This window comes from Oncorhynchus nerka, linkage group LG12, assembly GCF_034236695.1.
Source record: "Oncorhynchus nerka isolate Pitt River linkage group LG12, Oner_Uvic_2.0, whole genome shotgun sequence".
In the NCBI taxonomy this organism is placed as follows: domain Eukaryota; kingdom Metazoa; phylum Chordata; class Actinopteri; order Salmoniformes; family Salmonidae; genus Oncorhynchus; species Oncorhynchus nerka.
Window position 1 is genome coordinate 69,325,582 of NC_088407.1, and position 20,990 is coordinate 69,346,571.

The window sequence follows — 20,990 nt, forward strand, 5'->3', positions numbered from 1 at the left end:
CAGCCGAGCGGAAATGGAGGAAAACTCGCCTCCCTGCGGACCTGACATCCTTTCACTCCCTCCTCTCTACATTTTCCTCTTCTCTCTCTGCTGCTAAAGCCACTTTCTACCACTCTAAATTCCAAGCATCTGCCTCTAACCCTAGGAAGCTCTTTGCAACCTTCTCCTCCCTCCTGAATCCTCCTCCCCCCCCCCTCCTCCCTCTCTGCAGATGACTTCGTCAACCATTTTGAAAAGAAGGTCGACGACATCCGATCCTCGTTTTGCTAAGTCAAACGACACCGCTGGTTCTGCTCACACTGCCCTACCCTATGCTCTGACCTCTTTCTCCCCCTCTCTCCAGATGAAATCTCGCGTCTTGTGACGGCCGGCCGCCCAACAACCTGCCCGCTTGACCCTATCCCCTCCTCTCTTCTCCAGACCATTTCCGGAGACCTTCTCCCTTACCTCACCTCGCTCATCAACTCATCCCTGACCGCTGGCTACGTCCCTTCCGTCTTCAAGAGAGCGAGAGTTGCACCCTTCTGAAAAAACCTACACTCGATCCCTCCGATGTCAACAACTACAGACCAGTATCCCTTCTTTCTTTTCTCTCCAAAACTCTTGAACGTGCCGTCCTTGGCCAGCTCTCCCGCTATCTCTCTCAGAATGACCTTCTTGATCCAAATCAGTCAGGTTTCAAGACTAGTCATTCAACTGAGACTGCTCTTCTCCGTATCACGGAGGCGCTCCGCACTGCTAAAGCTAACTCTCTCTCCTCTGCTCTCATCCTTCTAGACCTATCGGCTGCCTTCGATACTGTGAACCATCAGATCCTCCTCTCCACCCTCTCCGAGTTGGGCATCTCCGGCGCGGCCCACGCTTGGATTGCGTCCTACCTGACAGGTCGCTCCTACCAGGTGGCGTGGCGAGAATCCGTCTCCACACCACGTGCTCTCACCACTGGTGTCCCCCAGGGCTCTGTTCTAGGCCCTCTCCTATTCTCGCTATACACCAAGTCACTTGGCTCTGTCATAACCTCACATGGTCTCTCCTATCATTGCTATGCAGACGACACACAATTAATCTTCTCCTTTCCCCCTTCTGATGATCAGGTGGCGAATCGCATCTCTGCATGTCTGGCAGACATATCAGTGTGGATGACGGATCACCACCTCAAGCTGAACCTCGGCAAGACGGAGCTGCTCTTCCTCCCGGGAAGGACTGCCCGTTCCATGATCTCGCCATCACGGTTGACAACTCCATTGTGTCCTCCTCCCAGAGCGCTAAGAACCTTGGCGTGATCCTGGACAACACCCTGTCGTTCTCAACTAACATCAAGGCGGTGGCCCGTTCCTGTAGGTTCATGCTCTACAACATCCGCAGAGTACGACCCTGCCTCACACAGGAAGCGGCGCAGGTCCTAATCCAGGCACTCGTCATCTCCCGTCTGGATTACTGCAACTCGCTGTTGGCTGGGCTCCCTGCCTGTGCCATTAAACCCCTACAACTCATCCAGAACGCCGCAGCCCGTCTGGTGTTCAACCTTCCCAAGTTCTCTCACGTCACCCCGCTCCTCCGCTCTCTCCACTGGCTTCCAGTTGAAGCTCGCATCCGCTACAAGACCATGGTGCTTGCTTACGGAGCTGTGAGGGGAACGGCACCTCAGTACCTCCAGGCTCTGATCAGGCCCTACACCCAAACAAGGGCACTGCGTTCATCCACCTCTGGCCTGCTCGCCTCCCTACCACTGAGGAAGTACAGTTCCCGCTCAGCCCAGTCAAAACTGTTCGCTGCTCTGGCCCCCCAATGGTGGAACAAACTCCCTCACGACGCCAGGACAGCGGAGTCAATCACCACCTTCCGGAGACACCTGAAACCCCACCTCTTTAAGGAATACCTAGGATAGGATAAAGTAATCCCTCTCACCCCCCCTTAAAAGATTTAGATGCACTACTGTTCCACTGGATGTCATAAGGTGAATGCACCAATTTGTAAGTCGCTCTGGATAAGAGCGTCTGCTAAATGACTTAAATGTAAATGTAAATGTAGTAAGGGGATGGTGGGGTCATCCGGCTTCAGACGGATACACTCCTTCAATACCTTCACCGCCCTGGCCGACTGCGCACGCACGCACACACGCACGCGCGCACACACGCACACACACACACACACACACACACACACACACACACACACACACACACACACACACACACACACACACACACTAGGTGAAGCACAAAGTAACATAGTGTACATTGATAAAATAAGCATGATGTCACAGTAGTGATCAGTGATGCGCAGGCTGACAGCGGTTATATCCGCGGGGGTGGGTTTAGGGTTAGGAAATATTGTGTGGATGAATGGCAGGTGGGTGGCTGGCGGGTTTAATAAAGAGAAAACAACAACTTAAAAAATCCATAAATGTATCATTCTTGTGCAGTTTATATCTACAGGCAGGTTTTTCTTTCATTATTTTAGGCTATCTGGCATTAGTGCATAAGTCTAAACTTTAGGACCTAACTGTTCACACGCAAAATAACCTACATGCCAATCACCAGCTGCTTTTGGGAATGGGCAGATAAAGTTAACGTCGATCCATGGAAGCAAAAAGGACAATGTCAGAGTTTGATTCAATAAGAGAAAAGCTGCAAAATGGAGAGTTGAACATAAAAAAAGGGAGGACCAGAAAAGTCATGTTTGGGAAAGATTTGGTGAAGTGGTAAAAGGATGGATGATGGCAGTGCCAGCTATTGTGTGTGATGATTGTAAGGTGCTATTCAAATTCGACAGTCACAAGACAGGGACTTTAAATAGGCCTATGGCACTGCAAGGAAACTGTAGCCTACTGTTCAGATGGGTTAAATGGAAACTGTAGCCTACTGTTCAGATGGGTTAAATGGAAACTGTAGCCTACTGTTCAGATGGGTTAAATGGAAACTGTAGCCTACTGTTCAGATGGGTTAAGTGGAAACTGTAGCCTACTGTTCAGATGGGTTGAATGGAAACTGTAGCCTACTGTTCAGATGGGTTAAATGGAAACTGTAGCCTACTGTTCAGATGGGTTAAATGAAAACTGTAGCCTACTGTTCAGATGGGTTAAATGGAAACTGTAGCCTACTGTTCAGATGGGTTAAATGGAAACTGTAGCCTACTGTTCAGATGGGTTAAATGAAAACTGTAGCCTACTGTTCAGATGGGTTAAATGGAAACTGTAGCCTACTGTTCAGATGGGTTAAATGGAAACTGTAGCCTACTGTTCAGATGGGTTGAATGGAAACTGTAGCCTACTGTTCAGATGGGTTGAATGGAAACTGTAGCCTACTGTTCAGATGGGTTGAATGGAAACTATAGCCTACTGTTCAGATGGGTTAAATGGAAACTGTAGCCTACTGTTCAGATGGGTTGAATGGAAACTGTAGCCTAATGTTCAGATGGGTTGAATGGAAACTGTAGCCTACTGTTCAGATGGGTTGAATGGAAACTGTAGCCTAATGTTCAGATGGGTTAAATGGAAACTGTAGCCTACTGTTCAGATGGGTTGAATGGAAACTGTAGCCTAATGTTCAGATGGGTTGAATGGAAACTGTGAATGGCCTACTGTTCAGATGGGTTGAATGGAAACTGTAGCCTACTGTTCAGATGGGTTGAATGGAAACTGTAGCCTACTGTTCAGATGGGTTGAATGGAAACTGTAGCCTAATGTTCAGATGGGTTGAATGGAAACTGTAGCCTAATGTTCAGATGGGTTGAATGGAAACTGTAGCCTACTGTTCAGATGGGTTGAATGGAAACTGTAGCCTACTGTTCAGATGGGTTGAATGGAAACTGTAGCCTACTGTTCAGATGGGTTAAATGGAAACTGTAGCCTACTGTTCAGATGGGTTGAATGGAAAACTGTAGAAACTGTAATGTTCAGATGGGTTGAATGGAAACTGTAGCCTACTGTTCAGATGGGTTGAATGGAAACTGTAGCCTACTGTTCAGATGGGTTGAATGGAAACTGTAGCCTACTGTTCAGATGGGTTGAATGGAAACTGTAGCCTACTGTTCAGATGGGTTGAATGGAAACTGTAGCCTACTGTTCAGATGGGTTGAATGGAAACTGTAGCCTACTGTTCAGATGGGTTGAATGGAAACTGTAGCCTACTGTTCAGATGGGTTAAATGGAAACTGTAGCCTACTGTTCAGATGGGTTGAATGGAAACTGTAGCCTAATGTTCAGATGGGTTGAATGGAAACTGTAGCCTACTGTTCAGATGGGTTGAATGGAAACTGTAGCCTACTGTTCAGATGGGTTGAATGGAAACTGTAGCCTACTGCTGAAACTGAAATCTTATCAGAAACATGTTGGGTAGTTTTTACAGCTTTCGATTTCCTTACAACCAGTCAAATTGATGACATTTGGAAATTTTGCACAGATAATATTTACAATTTTTTGATTGTTGAGATATTGCATTTTCTCCCCGGTCCCTAAACGTCTTTGCTCCGCAAAAGAAGCAGAGATGGCAGAGATAACTTTACCGAAGTCAACTAGATTTATGCATTGACTCAATTGATCTATTACATTATTCTGGTGAACCCGGGTTTATTTAGTCTTCTAGGGAAACATATAATGACAGAAGAGAAGCTGCATGTATCTAATTATATACAAGTTGACTAACAACTAAAATGTCAAGTTATAAGCAGAAACATGCTGTTTCTAAATCAGGCCCAAAATAATCCTGCAAACCCTGTCAAAAAATAGTTCAGCTGTCTCTGACTGTAGCCTACAGTGCATTTTCTATATTAGTGGGTTCGGGTTGACTGAGGGCCTCAGATTTAAAATGTATCACATATAGTGGGAAGGTCGCAGATGGGTTATATTGCGGGCGGGTACGGGTGAACAAACAGCTGACCCGCGCACCACTATTAGTGATGTCACGGTGTCAGACCGTCCCAGCAGCCATCAGTGACAGGGCTAGCTGGTACCAGAGATGGAACTTCATGGCCCTCTCTAGACACTGCAGATGCAAGACAAAGGTCAGGTTGACATCACATTTAAATAGGGGAATATCTCATTTAAATAACACAATTTCCTGTTTGGTAAAATACATTTATGAATTTGAGGGTTTCTAAGTCAAAACCATGTAAGGCTTTAAACAACTCTTTATTTAAATTACAATGGGAGAGCTGAGAGTTCTTAGTTGTGAGCAGAGCAAACAGCAGAACAGAGCAAGACACCAGAATGTGCTAAGAAGAAGCAATGGAATCCTTCCTTCCTTAACACATTGAAAACTCCATCACCTCGAGGAACAAGGCCAAGTGTTAGACGGGGAGCCATATTTAGATCAACCCTCAGGAGCCAGCAAATCCAAATCAGTGGCTCACAGCTCCAGCCGAGAACCAATTAGAACGCTCTGCCACTTCCTGCCAACACCTCCCAAGTGAAGTCCTTTCGTCTAATAGGTTGGTACATAAACTAACAGCTGCAAGAATCCATTGCTCTCATGAATATGCTTCTCTATTCACACTGGGGAGATAACAGATTGTGTGTGTATGTCTGCAGGAGGCGGTGGCTGCAGAAGGCCATGTCTGCAGGAGTGGAGCAGGGAGCTTAACTGAGAGCATTTCCTGGCAGTTGCTGGGGTATTAGGACTAATCACAGACACCGAGCTTACTGGGGACACTTTCATTGAACAGGGTGGCAGAGTGGCCCAGGCAGAACAATCAAAGGCAGATGAAAAGGTAGTGTAATAGTACACACACAACTCACACAGACACACAATACACAGACACACTGAGGATAGCCTGAGCCAACAGGAAGACACGCAAGGGGGGAGGAGGTCCTGTATCATGCTCCAAGTGTGTTTCAGTACGGGCAGATAACTGCATGTCAGAGCAGCATTCCTATTTTTGTAAGATTTTATTTTTCAAACAATACAGTGTATTCGGAAAGTATTCAGACCTCTTGACTTTTTCCACATTTTGCTACATTACAGCCTTATACTAAAATGTATTAAATAAAAATGTTTCCTCAGGCCTCCCGGGTGGCGCAGTGGTTAAGGGCGCTGTACTGCAGCGCCAGCTGTGTCTGTCGCAACCGGCCGCGACCGGGAGGTCCGTGGAGCGACGCACAATTGGCCTAGCGTCGTCCGGGTTAGGGAGGGTTTGGCCGGTAGGGATATCCTTGTCTCATCGCGCACCAGCGACTCCTGTGGCAGGCCGGGCGCAGTGTGCGCTAACCAAGGTTGCCAGGCGCACAGTGTTTCCTCCGACACATTGGTGCGGCTGGCTTCCGGGTTGGATGCGCGCTGTGTTAAGAAGCAGTGCGGCTTGGTTGGGTTGTGTGTTGGAGGACGCATGACTTTCAACGTTCGTCTCTCCTGAGCCCATACGGGAGTTGTAGCGATGAAACAAGATAGTAGCTACTAAACAATTGGATACCACGAAATTGGGGAGAAAAAGGGGTCAAATTCAATTCATCAATCTACACACATTATCCCATAATGACAAATCAAATCAAATGTATTTATATAGCCCTTCGCACATTAGCTGATATCTCAAAGTGCAGTACAGAAACTCAGCCTAAAACCCCAAACAGCAAGCAATGCAGGCCCTTGCTAGAAGCATGTGTTTCAGACATAAGGATGAGGATGGCTGTAAACTTTCTACTTTTAAATTCAGACAAAACAGAGATGCTTGGTTCTAGGTCCCAAGAAACAAAGAGATCTTCTGTTGAATCTGACAATTCATCTTAATGGTTGTACAGTCGTCTCAAATAAAACTGTGAAGGACCTCGGTGTTACTCTGGACCCTGATCTCTCTTTTGAAGAACATATCAAGACCATTTCAAGGACAGTTTTTTTCCATCTACGTAACATTGCAAAAATCGGAAACTTTCTGTCCAAAAATGATGCAGAAAAATGTATCCATGCTTTTGTCACTTCTAGGTTAGACTACTGCAATTCTCTACTTTCCGGCTACCCGGATAAAGCACTAAATAAACTTCAGTTAGTGCTAAATACAACTGCTAGAATCCTGACTAGAACCAAACAATTTGATCATGCTACTCCAGTGCTAGCCTCCCTACACTGGCTTCCTGTCAAAGCAAGGGCTGATTTCAAGGTTTTACTGCTAACCTACAAAGCATTACATGGGCTTGCTCCTACCTATCTCTCTGATTTGGTCCTGCCGTACATACCTACACGTACGCTACGGTCACAAGACGCAGGCCTCCTAATTGTCCCTAGAGCTCCTATAGAGCTCCATTTTTATGGGCAGGTCTGCCTACCCATGTCAGAGACGCAAACTCGGTCTCAACCTTTAAGTCTTTACTGAAGACTCATCTCTTCAGTGGGTCATATGATTGAGTGTAGTCTGGCCCAGGAGTGGGAAGGTGAACGGAAAGGCTCTGGAGCAACGAACCGCCCTTGCTGTCTCTGCCTGGCCGGTTCCCCTCTTTCCACTGGGATTCTCTGCCATGCGGAGGTCTTTGTGGGCTATACTTAGCCTTGTCTCAGGATGGTAAGTTGGTGGTTGAAGATATCCCTCTAGTGGTGTGGGGGCTGTGCTTTGGCAAATTGGGTGGGGTTATATCCTTCCTGTTTGGCCCTGTCCGGGGGTGTCCTCGGATGGGGCCACAGTGTCTCCTGACCCCTCCTGTCTCAGCCTCCAGTATTTATGCTGCAGTAGTTTATGTGTCGGGGGGCTAGGGTCAGTTTGTTATATCTGGAGTACTTCTCCTGTCCTATTCGGTGTCCTGTGTGAATCTAAGTGTGCGTTCTCTAATTCTCTCCTTCTCTCTTTCTTTCTCTCTCTCGGAGGACCTGAGCCCTAGGACCATGCCCCAGGACTACCTGACATGATGACTCCTTGCTGTCCCCAGTCCACCTGGCCGTGCTGCTGCTCCAGTTTCAACTGTTCTGCCTTATTATTATTCGACCATGCTGGTCATTTATGAACATTTGAACATCTTAGCCATGTTCTGTTATAATCTCCATCCGGCACAGCCAGAAGAGCACTGGCCACCCCACATAGCCTGGTTCCTCTCTAGGTTTCTTCCTAGGTTTTGGCCTTTCTAGGGAGTTTTTCCTAGCCACCGTGCTTCAACACCTGCATTGCTTGCTGTTTGGGGTTTTAGGCTGGGTTTCTGTACAGCACTTTGAGATATCAGCTGATGTACGAAGGGCTATATAAATACATTTGATTTGATTTGATTTGATTTAGAAGCACGTTGGCTAGGAAAAACTCCCTAGAAAGGCCAAAACCTAGGAAGGAACCAGGCTATGTGGGGTGGCCAGGTTTTGAATTTTTGTAAATGTATTAAAAATAAAAAACAGAAATACATTATTTATATACGTTTTTGACACTCTAAATTGCGCTCAGGTTCATCCTGTTTCCATTGATCATTCTTGAGATGTTTTTACAACTTTGAGTCCACCTGTGGTAAATTCAATTGATTGGACATCATTTGGAAAAGGCACACACCTGTCTATATAAGGTCCCACAGTTGACAGTGCATGTCAGAGCAAAAACCAAGCCATAAGGTCGAAGGAATTGTCCGTAGAGCTCAGAGACAGGATTTTGTCGAGGCACAGCATTGAAGTTTCCCAAGAACACAGTGGCCTCCATCATTCCTAAATTGAAGAAGTTTTGAACTACCCAGACTTCCTAGAGCTGGCCGTCCGGTCAAACTGAGCAATCGGGGAGAAGGGCCTTGGTCAGGGAGGTGACCAAGAACCCTTTGGTCATTCTAACAGAGCTCCAGATTCCCTCTGTGGAGATGGGAGAAACTTGCAGAAGGACAACCATCTCTGAAGAACTCCACCAATCAGGCCTTTATGGTAGAGTGGCCAGGTGGAAGCCACTCTTCAGTAAAAGGCACATGACAGCACGCTTGGAGTTTGCCAATAGGCACCTAATGGACTTTCAGACCATGAAAAACAAGATTCTCTGGTCTGACGTAACCAACATTGAACGCCAAGCATCACCTCTGGAGGAAACCTGGCACCATCCCTACGGTGAAGCATGATGGTGGCAGCATCATGCTGTGGGGATGTTTTTCAGCAGCAGGGACTGGGAAACTAGTCAGGATCAAGGGAAAGATGAAAGATGAACAGAGCAAAGGTTCAAGGTTCACCTTCAAACAGGACAACGACCCTAAGCACACAGCCAAGACAATGCAGGAGTGGCTTTGGAATACGTCTCTGAATGTCCTCGAGTGGCCCAGCCAGAGAGCGGATTTGAACCTGATCAAGCATCTCTGGAGAGACCTGAAAATAGCTGTGCAGTGATGCTCCCCATCCAACCTGACAGAACATGAGAGGATCTCCAGAGAAGAATGGGAGAAACTCCCCAAATACAGGTGTGCCAAGCTTGTAGCATCATACCCAAGAAGACTTGAGGTTGTAATCGCTGCCAAAGGTGCTTCAACAAAGTACTGAGTAAAGGGTCTGAATACTTATGTAAATGTCATATTTCAGTTTTTATTTTTAATACATTTGCTAAAATTTCTAAAAACCTGTTTTCTCTTTGTAGTTATGGGGTTATGGGGTGTAGATTGAAGAATATAAAAAAATATTTAATACATTTTAGAACAAGGCTGTAATGTAACAAAATGTGGAAAAAGTCAAGGGGTCTGAATACTTTCCAAATGCACTTTATATGTTACATATTTCCTTCCGGTGACTTATCAGCACTTATCACACTACCATTCCACGACATCGCCCACTTTTCATCCCATGTACATCCCCATGTTCATCTTCCTCACTGTGTTTAAATAAAGTTACTGTGTGTGTTAACAGTGCTTTATTCCCGTCTAACTGGGGGCAGTGTCAGTGATTCACAAACCAGTAAAATACCCAGAGCCCGATCACTCTCTTTCAATATAAACATATACAGACAAAAGACAACAGACAGACGCACACAAACATCAAGGACATCCCACCTGCCCAGACCCACATGTTCCCACAGCATCTATTTCCACTGCTTGTAAGACTCTATGCCATATGGCCTCAAATTGCGCTATTCTGCTTTTCTCTGTCGCCCACACCTTTTCAAGATTTAAATAATAATGTATTTGTTTCTTCCACTGTCTTAATGATGGAGGATCATTTGACTTTGGGAAAATATGGTCCAACCCATTGAGTATCTCACACACCTTCATATGCTATGTCTTGAAATATGCAGATAGACGGATAAAAATGATTTCAATTGCAACATTTATGACAGCCAACTTTCTAACTCTGGCCATAACTTTTGGACTATATAGCACTCCAAGAAGGAATGAATTACAGAATCATTGCTTATTTTAGACTTTTTATTTAACTAGGGAAATCAGTAAAGAACAAATTCTTATTTACAATGACAGCCTACACCGGCCGAACCCTAACCTGGACGACACTGGGCCAATTGTGTGCCGCCCTATGGGACTCCCAATCACGGCCGGTTGGGATACAGCCTGGAATCGAACCAGGGTCTGTAATGACGCCTCTATTACTGAGATGCAGTGCCTTAGACCACTGCGCCACTCGGGACATGACTCTGCCGTTGTGCTGTAGAATTTGTGAATGTAGTCTCTTGTGTAATAAATTCTATACATTAGTTTATACTGGATTAAGCATACACTTTTGTTAACTGTATTGTAACTGTATTTCTTGGTCATGTTCCAACACTCTCTCCATATCAGTTAGGTCTTGGTTCCAATAGTTTAGATATTGTCAGTTGGATAGGCTCTCTGCAAGGTTTTGTATATCTTACCCATCATATAAATATATGTTTTTGACTCAAATAGGATTCCCTCTGATGTCCAACATATTTCAGGTGGAAATTTCGTGATATAAAACTTTTAAGTGAGACAAACAAGACAAACAAAATGTTGAATATTCAAGACCATAGTTTACAGAACCTTGGCACACAAGACTCCCCTAGACTGCTTGTTGTATTCACAAGCCAAACCATTATCTCTTTCTGCTATCAAAACCAAGATCAACACAATTCTCTCTCTCAAGGAGAAGGTATTTTCCTGTCTTCTCCAGACCATTTTATGATGACCTCACTAACAGTACCTCAGTGTCATCAACTCATCCCTGAGTGCTGAGCTACGTCCCTTCTCTTGTTCAAGAGAGAGAGAGTTGCACCCCTTCTGAAAAAACCTACACTCGATCCCTCCGATGTCAACAACTACAGACCAGTATCCCTTCTTTCTTTTCTCTCCAAAACTCTTGCGTGCCGTCCTTGGCCAGGCTATCTCTCTCAGAGGGATGATCCAAAAGTCATCTCAAGACTAGTCATTCAACTGAGATCTCTTCTCATTCAGCGGAGGCGCTCCGGACTGCAGGAAGGCTCCTCTGCTCTCATCCTTCTAGACGGAGAGTGGCTGCCTTCGATACTGTGAACCATCAGATTGGTCCTCCTCTCGGTTAGGTGTGTAAGTGTAGGATAAGTCTGTGTGTTTGTGTATACCACCCTCTCCGAGTTGGGCATTGGGCGGTTAGGTGTGTTGCGTCCTACCTGATAAGGGTCTACCAGGTGGTTGGTGAATACATCTCCACACCACGTGCTCTCACCACTGGTGTCCCCAGGAGCCTGTTCTAGGCCCTCTCCTATTCTCGCCCCAAGTCACTTGGCTCTGTCATAACCTCACATGGTCTCTCCTATCATTGCTATGAGACGACACACTTAATCTTCTCCTTTCCCCTTCTGATGACCAGGTGGCCGCATCTCTGCATGTCTGCAGGAGACATATCCGTGTGGATCATCGGATCACCACCTCACAGCTGAATGCAAGACGGAGCTGCTCTTCCTCCCGGGGAAGGACTGCCCGCTTCCATGATCTGCCATCACGGTTGACAACTCCATTGTGTCCTCCTCCCAGAGCGCTAAGAACATTGCAGCGTGATCCTGGTGGAACAATGGTTCTCAACTAACATGTGTTCAGTGTGTGGTGAGTGGAAGAATGGAAGAGGAGCTTGTGCGGTGGCCCGTTCCTTAGGTTCATGCTCTACAACATTGCAGTGTGTGGTGACCCTGCCTCAGAAGGAAGAGGAGGCTTCCAGGCACTTGTCATCTCCGTCTGGTTACTGCAAGTCGCTGTTGGCTGGGCTCCCTGCCTGTGCCATTAAACCCCTACAACTCATCCAGAAGCAGCTTGTCTGGTGTTAGTTAGTTCTTCAGTGGGAACATTGCCCTCCACTGGCTTCCAGTGGAAGAATGGAACAAGACCATGGTGCTTGTACGGAGCTGTTCAGGGGGAACAGTACCTCCAGGCTCTGGTCAGGCCCTACACCCAAACAAGGGCACTGCGTTCATCCACCTCTGGCCTGTTAGTCCCTAGTTCACTGGGAACATTGCAGTTCCCGCTCAGCCCAGTCAAAACTGTTCGCTGCTCTGGCCCCCAATGGTGGAACAAACTCCCTCACGACGCCAGGACAGCGGAGTCAATCACCACCTTCCGGAGACACCTGAAACCCCACCTCTTTAAGGAATACCTAGGATAGGATAAAGTAATCCCTCTCACCCCCTCCCCTGAAAAGATTTAGATGCACTACTGTTCCACTGGAAGTCATGGAAAGGTGAATGCACCAATTTGTAAGTCGCTCTGGGAACATTGCTAAATGACTTAAATGTAAAATGTAAATGGAAAGACAAGGTAATTTTTAAAGTGTTTTGGTTAGTGTTTATGATGACTGCACTAACATAGCAGTGTCTTGGAGTCTCTGAAGAATGACTGAGACTTTGTGATTTATCTCTTGTTCAGTGGGAACATTGCAGTGTGAGAGAGAGAGTGGAAGAATGGAAAGAGAGAAAAGTGTAGTGTTTGATGGATGATGGGGGATGAACTTAAGATCACCCATTATCAATGAAATCAATCCATTCAGCCATCTAACACGGACTTAAGGCTCCTGGCTCCAGAGACGGAAGTGGCAACTGGTTAAAGAGGGCAACTATAGGCCATGATTGGTCTTCGTGGGTCTTTGAGTGTTAGAGTTACTGATTGGGCGGTTAGGTGCTTTGGGAGTGTAGGATAAGGGTCTGTGTGATGATACATCCAGTATGTATGTCCTCACCTCAGAGAGCCATGTACTTGTCAACATTAGCCCCAGGGAGATGGTCAGTTGCTGTTATAGGTGAAAAGACCACAGAGGCACTCTGAAGGCTGATGACCTGCCCGAAGTTATGCTCTGGGATCCTGCTCAGCACCGCATTCTGTTAATCAGCAACAGGAGAAGACACACACACTCATCATCATCTCCTGTGGACAAAACAGACAGAGATGGAGAAGAAGTAGAAAGAGGAGCTTGTGTGTGTGAAAGTTAGTTAGTTCAGTGGGAACATTGCAGTGTGTGGTGAGTGGAAGAATGGAAAGAGGAGGTGTGTGTGTTAGTTAGTTAGTTCAGTGGGAACATTGCAGTGTGTGGTGAGTGGAAGAATGGAAAGAGGAGCTTGTGTGTGTGTTAGTTAGTTAGTTCAGTGGGAACATTGCAGTGTGTGGTGAGTGGAAGAATGGAAAGAGGAGCTTGTGTGTGTGTTAGTTAGTTAGTTCAGTGGGAACATTGCAAGTGTGGAAAGAGATGGAAGAATGGACAAGAGGAGCTTGTGTTATGTTAGTTAGTTAGTTCAGTGGGAACACCACAGTCAGTCAGCTGGTGAGTGGAAGAATGGCAAAGAGGAGTCCCAGTTGGTGTGTTAGTTAGTTCAGTGGGAACATTGCAGTGTGTGGTGAGTGGAAGAATGGAAAGAGGAGCTCAGGTCTGTGTTAGTTAGTTAGTTCAGTGAGAAGATTGCAGTGTGAAGGTGAGTGGAAGAATGGAAAGAGGAGCTTGTGTTGTGTTAGTTAGTTAGTTCAGTGGGAACATTGCAGTGTGTGGTGAGTGGAAGAATGGAAAGAGGAGTGTAGTGTGTGTGTGTTAGTTAGTTCAGTGGGAACATTGCAGTGTGTGGTGAGTGGAAGAATGGAAAGAGGAGCTTGTGTGTGTGTTAGTTAGTTAGTTCAGTGGGAACATTGCAGTGTGTGGTGAGTGGAAGAATGGAAAGACTGTGAGTGTAGTGTGTGTGTTAGTTAGTTAGTTCAGTGGGAACATTGCAGTGTGCACACACACATGGAAGAATGGAACCCACCATTGTAGGTGTGTGTGTTAGTTAGTTAGTTCAGTGGGAACATTGCAGTGTGTGGTGAGTGGAAGAACAAATATTAGTTATGTTATCATCTGTTAGTTAGTTCAGTGGGAACATTGCAGTGTGTCTGAGTGGAAGAATGGAAAGAGGAGGATAGTGTGTGTGTGTTAGTTAGTTCAGTGGGAACATTGCAGTGTGTGGTGAGTGGAAGAATGGAAAGAGGAGTGTAGTGTTTGATGGATGACTGGGGGCCCTGCTTTTAAAAACACCCATTAGAAGGAAAAACAAACAGAATGGACATCTAACACCCTTTTAACTAATGAATCAACTGAAAAAAGTGGAGGAACTAGGACAATTGTTACTGGAAGTTGAGAGTTAGAGCTACCAAAAATTATAATGCCTTGCTTTGAGGAGTGTGATGGGGAAACTGTACTGGATGACACAGTTGATGTGACTGGAGAAAACATGTACATTGTCAACATTAGAACCAGGAGAGTTCAGTTGCTGTTATAGGTGAAAAGGTGCACGACCTGAAAGATGAATCTACCTGCCCGGGAAGAAAAGTGGATACATACCATAGATTCATAATCAGCATAGTGGATACATATTATCCTCTGTGTTCTCCTGTGGACAAAACAGACTGAGGAGAAGGAGAGGAAGAGAGGGATGGGAGCAATAGTGGAAAGATAAATAGAGAGTGGAAAGATAGTGGGGGAGAGAGAAAGGGAGAGGAAGAGAGGGAAGGGTCAATGAGAGGGAAAGAGAGGGAAAGAGAGCGAGATAGGGAAAGATAGTGGGGGTAGAGAGAAAAAGAGAGACAGAGAAAGAGAGAAAGAAAGTGAGGGAGAGGAAGGAAAGAGGATAGAGAGAGAGAGAGAGAGAGGAGAGTGGATACAGAGAGAAAAGTGGGGAAGAGGGAAAGAGATTATATATAGAGACACAGAGAGAGAGATAGTTATCAAACGAGTGTAGAGACAGAGCCTGCAACCACCACAGTCAGCTCAGCTTGATGAACAAGCCAGGATAGTGGAGTCCCATTGGGGTTCTCATGTGTAGGTAAGCTGCCTAGGAGTGTCAGATTGTGCCAATGTAGATACACACACATCTCAGGTCTGTACACAGGCAGATACTAGTATTGAGAGATAGTGGAGAAGATAGTGGAGAGAAGGGAGAGAAGAGATAGACAGGTTGGTACATACTTCTCTCCGGAGTGGAGGATAGCCTGGCTGAGGGCATAGTCCTTGAGGTAGGGGGCTACCTATTATAGCAGGGGCTGGATCCAATTGGGACTTGCTAGGAGGGTCCTCCAGAGAAGACCAGTAGCTCTGCTCACACATCCCCCTCAGCAGGATCTCTGCCAGCTGTTTGGCTATGGTCTAGGAAAGGGAAACACACTGTGTTACAGTGGAGGTGTGCACGTGGCAACATACACTCACACACACAGGCAGGTGCACACACACATAAACACAGGACACTAGAACCCACCATTATAGTGGAGGGATAGTGGTCCTATTCTCTACAGTCGGAGGATCTGGATACGGCCCATCCCTGGGTCAGGTTACTGTGGCAACAACAAATATTATTATGTTATCATCTGTCTCTAAAGTATGGGGGAAAGCACTGGACATCTGAGGCCACATATTATATATAGTGGAGGATAGTGTATAAATATTATTTATAGTGGAGGATAGTGGATACATATTATATACAGTGGAGGATAGTGGATACATATTATATACTGTATAGTGGAGGATAGTGTATAAATATTATTTATAGTGGAGGATAGTGGATACATATTATATACAGTGGAGGATAGTGGATACATATTATATATAGTGGAGGATAGTGGATACATATTATATATAGTGGAGGATAGTGGATACATATTATATATAGTGGAGGATAGTGGATACATATTATATATAGTGGATACATATTAGATATAGTGGAGGATAGTGGATACATATTATACATAGTGGAGGATAGTGGATACATATTATATATAGTGGAGGATAGTGGATACATATTATATACAGTGGAGGATAGTGGATACATATTATACATAGTGGAGGATAGTGGATACATATTATATATAGTGGAGGATAGTGGATACATATTATATATAGTGGAGGATAGTGGATACATATTATATATAGTGGAGGATAGTGGATACATATTATATACTGTATAGTGGAGGATGGTGTATAAATATTATTTATAGTGGAGGATAGTGGATACATATTATATATAGTGGAGGATAGTGGATACATATTATATATAGTGGATGATAGTGGATACATATTATATATAGTGGAGGATAGTGGATACATATTATATATAGTGGAGGATAGTGGATACATATTATACATAGTGGTGGATAGTGGATACATATTTATATAGTGGAGGATAGTGGATACATATTATATATAGTGGAGGATAGTGGATACATATTATATACTGTATAGTGGAGGATGGTGTATAAATATTATTTATAGTGGAGGATAGTGGATACATATTATATATAGTGGAGGATAGTGGATACATATTATATATAGTGGATGATAGTGGATACATATTATATATAGTGGAGGATAGTGGATACATATTATATATAATGGTGGATAGTGGATACATATTATACATAGTGGTGGATAGTGGATACATATTTATATAGTGGAGGATAGTGGATACATATTATATATAGTGGAGGATAGTGGATACATTTATATATTGTGATGGATAGTAGATACTAGGGCTGGGCCAAAATCTCATATCCCGATATAGGTTATTTCATATCCCGATAATGATACATATCACGATATGTGCATGTAATCAAAATATAAAATATTTATGTATAAAATATAAAAAGGTAAATAGAAGCCACACAACTTTAGTTACAAGCAAAATAAATAGAAGCCTATATATTTTTTTGGGGGGGCTTGCCTGTTTTGCATGTTATTTTTGCTTTAATTACGTGTCACATATCAATTTGCATTTGGTACCTTGGGTCGAGTGTTAGCACCAACTCACAAAACCCAGTTTCTGGACCGTGTAAACTGGGGCCATGTCTTTGCAGATGTAAGTTGTAACGGCAGCTGATATCTCCTTCCATCTTCGTGATGCTTTGCCATATGGTGTGTCGGGGGTTTGTTTTGAGCACTCAACTGTACTTTTGGGTCTCATCCGTACTCTCTCTGTACTGTTTCACATGATTCTTGCGTATGTGGTAAAATAGGTTAGTGTTGTTTGAGCCTGTTGTCGGGACCGTGTAGGTAGTAAAGGAGGTTAGTGGTGTTTGAGCCTGTTGCCGGGACCGTGTAGGTAGTAAAGGAGGTTAGTGGTGTTTGAGCCTGTTGTCGGGACCGTGTATGTGGTAAAATAGGTTAGTGGTGTTTGAGCCTGTTGTCGGGACCGTGTATGTGGTAAAATAGGTTAGTGTTTTTTGAGCCTGTTGTCGGGACCGTGTATGTGGTAAAATAAGTTAGTGGTGTTTGAGCCTGTTGTCGGGACCGTGTATGTGGTAAAATAGGTTAGTGGTGTTTGAGCCTGTTGTCGGGACCGTGTATGTGGTAAAATAGTTTAGTGGTGTTTGAGCCTGTTGTTGGGACCGTGTATGTGGTAAAATAGCTTAGTGGTGTTTGAGCCTGTTGTCGGGACCGTGTAGGTGGTAAAATAGGTTAGTGGTGTTTGAGCCTGTTGTCGGGACCGTGTATGTGGTAAAATAGGTTAGTGGTGTTTGAGCCTGTTGTCGGGACCGTGTATGTGGTAAAATAGGTTAGTGGTGTTTGAGCCTGTTGTCGGGACCGTGTATGTGGTAAAATAGGTTAGTGGTGTTTGAGCCTGTTGTCGGGACCGTGTATGTGGTAAAATAGCTTAGTGGTGTTTGAGCCTGTTGTCGGGACCGTGTAGGTAGTAAAGGAGGTTAGTGGTGTTTGAGCCTGTTGTCGGGACCGTGTATGTGGTAAAATAGGTTAGTGGTGTTTGAGCCTGTTGTCGGGACCGTGTAGGTAGTAAAGGAGGTTAGTGGTGTTTGAGCCTGTTGTCGGGACCGTGTAGGTAGTAAAGGAGGTTAGTGGTGTTTGAGCCTGTTGTCGGGACCGTGTATGTGGTAAAATAGCTTAGTGGTGTTTGAGCCTGTTGTCGGGACCGTGTAGGTAGTAAAGGAGGTTAGTGGTGTTTGAGCCTGTTGTCGGGACCGTGTATGTGGTAAAATAGGTTAGTGGTGTTTGAGCCTGTTGTCGGGACCGTGTATGTGGTAAAGGAGGTTAGTGTTGTTTGAGCCTGTTGTCGGGACCGTGCATGTGGTAAAATAGGTTAGTGGTGTTTGAGCCTGTTGTCGGGACCGTGTATGTGGTAAAGGAGGTTAGTGTTGTTTGAGCCTGTTGTCGGGACCGTGTATGTGGTAAAATAGGTTAGTGGTGTTTGAGCCTGTTGTCGGGACCGTGTATGTGGTAAAATAGGTTAGTGGTGTTTGAGCCTGTTGTCGGGACCGTGTAGGTGGTAAAATAGTTTAGTGGTGTTTGAGCCTGTTGTCGGGACCGTGCATGTGGTAAAATAGGTTAGTGGTGTTTGAGCCTGTTGTCGGGACCGTGCATGTGGTAAAATAGGTTAGTGGTGTTTGAGCCTGTTGTCGGGACCGTGTATGTGGTAAAGGAGGTTAGTGTTGTTTGAGCCTGTTGTCGGGACCGTGTATGTGGTAAAATAGGTTAGTGGTGTTTGAGCCTGTTGTCGGGACCGTGTATGTGGTAAAATAGGTTAGTGGTGTTTGAGCCTGTTGTCGGGACCGTGTAGGTGGTAAAATAGTTTAGTGGTGTTTGAGCCTGTTGTCGGGACCGTGTATGTGGTAAAATAGGTTAGTGGTGTTTGAGCCTGTTGTCGGGACCGTGTATGTGGTAAAATAGGTTAGTGGTGTTTGAGCCTGTTGTCGGGACCGTGTATGTGGTAAAATAGGTTAGTGGTGTTTGAGCCTGTTGTCGGGGCCTGCGGCATATTTTGCAGTGGACGGTTTTCTGGTCCACGTCAGACTTTTCATACCCAACCCACGTCCATGCGACCAAAGTAGCCCCTCTTTTAGGTAAGAGCTCCGTGTCTCCGTGCTCTGTGTCATGTTCATGTTTGTTTGAGTTGCAAATCGCCTTCCACACGTGACGCAAAGCGTCGTCCAATTGACTAAAGATATTGCTGTAAACAGTGTGATTTGCGACACAACTAAACAAACCATACAGCATAATATTAAACGATAGTCATGTTTCTATCGTCACGCAATATATATCGTCATATCGCCCAGCCGATGTGGAAACATATTATTATATATAGTGGAGGATAGTGGATACATTATAGATATAATGGTAGGTAGTGGGTACATATTATATACAGTGGAGGATTGTGGATACATATTATATACAGGGGAGGACAGTGGATACATTATATATATAATGATGGATAGTGGATACATATCATATACAGTGGAGGATAGTGGATACATGTCATATATAATGATGGATAGTGGATACATATTATATACAGTGGAGGATAGTGGATACATATTATATATAGTGGAGGATAGTGGATACATATTATATATAGTGGAGGATAGTGGATACATATTATATACAGTGGAGGATAGTGGATACATATTATATATAGTGGAGAATAGTGGATACATATTATATATAGTGGAGGATAGTGGATACATATTATATACAGTGGAGGATAGTGGATACATATTATATACAGTGGAGGATAGTGGATACATATTATATACAGTGGAGGATAGTGGATACATATTATATACAGTGGAGGATAGTGGATACATATTATATATAGTGGATACATAGTATATACAGTGGAGGATAGTGGATACATATTATATACAGTGGAGGATAGTGGATACATATTATATACAGTGGAGGATAGTGGATACATATTATATATAGTGGATACATATTATATACAGTGGAGGATAGTGGATACATATTATACATAGTGGAGGATAATGGATACATATTATATATAGTGGAGGATAGTGGATACATATTATATATATGGATGATAGTGGATACATATTAGATATAGTGGAGGATAGTGGATACATATTATACATAGTGGAGGATAGTGGATACATATTATATACAGTGGAGGATAGTGGATACATATTATATAGTGGAGGATAGTGGATACATATTATACATAGTGGAGGATAGTGGATACATATTATATATAGTGGAGGATAGTGGATACATATTATATATAGTGGAGGATAGTGGATACATATTATATATAGTGGAGGATAGTGGATACATATTATATACAGTGGAGGATAGTGGATACATATTATATATAGTGGAGGATAGTGGATACATATTATATATAGTGGATACATATTAGATATAGTGGAGGATAGTGGATACATATTATATACAGTGGAGGATAGTGGATACATATTATATACAGTGGAGGATAGTGGATACATATTATATATAGTGGAGGATAGTGGATACATATTATATATAGTGGATGATAGTGGATACATATTATATACAGTGGAGGATAGTGGATACATATTATATATAGTGGAGGATAGTGGATACATATTATATATAGTGGATGATAGTGGATACATATTATATATAGTGGAGGATAGTGGATACATATTATATACAGTGGAGGATAGTGGATACATATTATATATAGTGGAGGATAGTGGATACATATTATATACAGTGGAGGATAGTGGATACATATTATATATAGTGGAGGATAGTGGATACATATTATATATAGTGGATGATAGTGGATACATATTATATACAGTGGAGGATAGTGGATACATATTATATATAGTGGATACATATTATATACAGTGGAGGATAGTGGATACATATTATATACAGTGGAGGATAGTGGATACA

At 44.0% G+C, this 20,990-nt stretch overlaps 1 pseudogene; it reads right to left on the reverse strand.

The window, feature by feature from the left end:
- LOC115138656 (tetratricopeptide repeat protein 7B-like) overlaps window positions 1–20,990 on the reverse strand; it is a 159,788-nt pseudogene that overhangs the window by 106,541 nt on the left and 32,257 nt on the right.